This window comes from Gambusia affinis, linkage group LG15, assembly GCF_019740435.1.
Source record: "Gambusia affinis linkage group LG15, SWU_Gaff_1.0, whole genome shotgun sequence".
NCBI classification, from domain to species: Eukaryota; Metazoa; Chordata; class Actinopteri; order Cyprinodontiformes; family Poeciliidae; genus Gambusia; species Gambusia affinis.
The window spans coordinates 19941324-19944926 of record NC_057882.1 but is presented as its reverse complement, the minus strand read 5'-3'; positions in this window follow the sequence as shown (position 1 = coordinate 19944926).

Sequence of the window (3603 nt, the reverse complement as noted above, 5' to 3'; positions counted from 1 at the left end):
TTTTGGTTAAATACAGTATTTATTTCCACTTTGGTGTTTTTATTCAAGTACATTTTTCTTAATGGAGACTGAGAATCCATTTTATTTTTGTTTTTGGTTGTTTTGTTTATTTGATCAGTTCCAGTGTTAAGTGTTCTTTTGAAAATAAAGTGGATCTATCTTTGGCAGGAAATCACATGCATTATTACATAATTTCCATTAAATCAGTGTAAAAAGGTCTTCAAACAATATTATAGTTTATCGCAATAATTTTTGAGAGAATTAATCGCTCAGCAAAATTTGCTATCGTGACAGGCCTAGTTAACAGTTAAACCTATTATCCAAGTGAAGAACATGAGTGAAAGAGAAGAGGGCTCTTCCATGGATGACTATTAGCTGTAAGATTTCTCAGCTAAAAGCCCGACTGCCCAATCATCCACCTCCCAATGCATCTCGATTTGTGCGTTCTCACTTAGTCATAGTTTTCACACATCAAGAAATGTAATTGTTATATTCATCGACAACTGAGGAAACCCTGCATGGAGCCTTCTCTGAAGGCAAAGGAGAGTTTTAACTTGTGTTGTGTTTTCTCTAAATCATTGTAAATTTCATTTACTTTACACTCACAGTTAGGATTTTCCCCAAAAAAATTCTGGCTGTTTTTTAAAATTTATATTTTTCCCTATGACCTCTATGATTAACAAAAACTAAACAAACATATTCACGAATACGAATGTTCCTTACAAGCACCTGCTAAGCAGTTGTCTTTGCATAAAGTCATGCATAGCTGTCACACAGTAGCACCTTAATCCCAGATTAAGCTTTGAAGCAAGATTACTTGGTGATTAATATTTGAAGCTCTACATCATTACATTTGTGTCCATCAGAGTTTAACTGTCAGGTTGCCAAATGAAGGATGTGGCTCGCGAATTGAAAAGCGGTTTGTGTTTGACAAAGTCAAGTTCATTAATGATGGTGCATTTTGCCTTCTCTAAAGCATAAATTCTTTTCCTCATGCTTTATTAGTAGCCTGAAAAACGTTTTTGATAAAAACCCTTTAGTCAAGCTTTTTTAGACAAAATAAAGTATTAGACCTAATTTGCAAAGGTCCTTCCATGTAAAAAGACTGATTAATCAGGGGCAGAGATTACTTAAAGATGGAGGGGCTCAAATTGACACATCAGGTCCACCCTAGTTTAGAGATAAATTATAGTCCTCGAAGTGGGACGTCTTTTTTTCACCACATTATCAGAGTTGCTTCTGCTTTTTTCCTGTTGTACTCTGTTGATCTACAAAGAGGTTTTGAAATCACAGACAGACCACATTTATTTAGGACTATGTATCCTATCATATATGTGTCTCGAGGATTTATTTATTTTTTTTACCATCAGTGTGCATTGACTACCGATTAAGTTGTTGCTTAAAAAAGCAGGGGGCTTGAACAGTAGACAGATACTCACTCACAAGATTTTTAACCTGTCTCTTTTCCTCTCCATTGTTCCGCCCTGTCTGAAATCGTCCATGATAATGTCTCTGGCCAAAAAACAGTGTCTCACGAGTCTAAATGAATATAGGCCATTTGCAGTGACCTCTGTGGTTATGAGGTGCTTTGAGAAACTTGTTAGGGACCACATTATGTAATTTATTCTGCCAATGTTTGATTCCCACCAGTTTGTTTAAAGCGTGTACATGCCCACAGAGCTTTAGTTGCTGCTCTCCATTGGTTTTAGCTCTGTGTTTAATACTACCTTACCCCACCCCGGTAACTTAACTGTCAGACGGAGGCCTACCACTTTCCATCTACCATTGGATGAAGGAATTACAAAGTGGTCACACTCAGTGGGTTAGAGTTGTCTCCAACATTAGCTCCCCTAGTGTTGCAGCTAGTGTGCTGAGCCCCCTGCTCTATATCTACTCAGGATTGCATTCTGACCTACCACAATACTAGTAATGCCATTGTGAAATTTGCTGATGACACCACTAAGACAGGGCTTGAAGTCTGCCTATAGGGATGGGATGAGGTGGAGCAGCTGACAGCTAAGACTAAGGAGCTTATCATGAATTTCAGGAAGAAGGCTGAGAATATGTTTGCATAAATGGAGATTGGGTGGACAGGGTTTCAAGACTTTTGCTTTTTAAGAGTCAGGGAGGACTTAGGAACCTGGTGTACACATATTGCAGACATGGTGAAGAAGGCCGGCAGGTGCCCGTTTATTGCTGTACCGTGAAGAGTGCCATCATTTACTGTCTCTGTGCATGGATTCCCAGCTGCATAGTGCATAAAAAAGAGCCTCAGAGTCACTTAGGTCGTCTGGCAGATAATCGGATGTACAGGGTTAGGTGTTAAGTCTCTGTTTAGAATCTGAATCAGTCAATTACTGCATATTCTTCATAGGACTGCTACAATTTGTCACACAATAAGTGTCATATTATTGCATTACATTTTATCAGCTGTAGTAGTGAAAGGAGGTTGTAAGCATGCAAACAGTCTGCAACAAAGCAAATGCTGTAATCACGAACAAAATGCATCTCTTGGCTGTGAACACCTAGTATTCACAGTTAATTGAAATTAATGATCAATAGTTCTACTCCAAATATTTTTGAAAACCCAATTTTCTTTAGCTCACTTGGAGTTTCCTTTTCATCATAATCCATTTCCACTTTAATCAGTTAGAGTTGTATCAGCTCTACTTCATCTTTCAAAACTGTTAAATAATTAAAATGACTGGAGTATTTTTCTGCAATTTCCTGTTTACTAGTTACTTAAAGGTTGAGTTTGTGAATCATATGAAAAAATCTGCAAGAATTTCACGATTTTTGCAGATCTGGGCTGGTGTCTGGAATTAAATAGTGTGTATCCATAAAAACGTCTTCAAGTAACAGCTTGTTATTAGCAATATAATAATTTCTGAACTTAATGAGTTTTGAATATTTCTACTTTGTTTTGCAACTAAGCTGAACTCAGAGCGAAGAGATTCTACACTGCAACAAAGCAGTGAGATACCCTTTTCTTTTTTTAAATCAAATTGAAAATGACCTTTGAGTTCTGCCAAAACCAAAGGCCATTATTTAGAAACACATATTTTCAAAAATCTCTTCATTTATCCTCCATTCATCCTTTTTATCACTGACTTTATTATGCAAGCTCTCATTTTCCATGCTTGTGTCTTGAAGCACCTCTGCAGTTCACAGCACAGCAGAGCAGAGAAAGGATGCAAGCAGTGTAAATTGGGGTGCTCCTGAACTACGGCGGTCCGCCTGTGAAGTGTGCAGCGGAGCACAGCAGAAATGGATGAAGAGTAAATTGGGGGTGTCACTACCTCCACTCTAAGCTATTTGTATTGACAAGTAGGATGTTGCTAATTATTCAGGGACACAACCCACAAATTGTGTTTTCTGCAGCACAAACCACAAATGTATTTCACTTGCAAATGGTGCACAATTGAACTACCCTCTGAACCACAGCTGTGGTGTTGTGTTTAAATATTAAACACACCAGTTTATTTTAGAGGTACCTCATTTAATTGTCATTCTGAAAATAGAAAGCTGTGTATGCCTATTAATATATTATGAATTAGATTTTGCTTGTAACTGGTGAGGGACAAATTAAACACTTACATTACC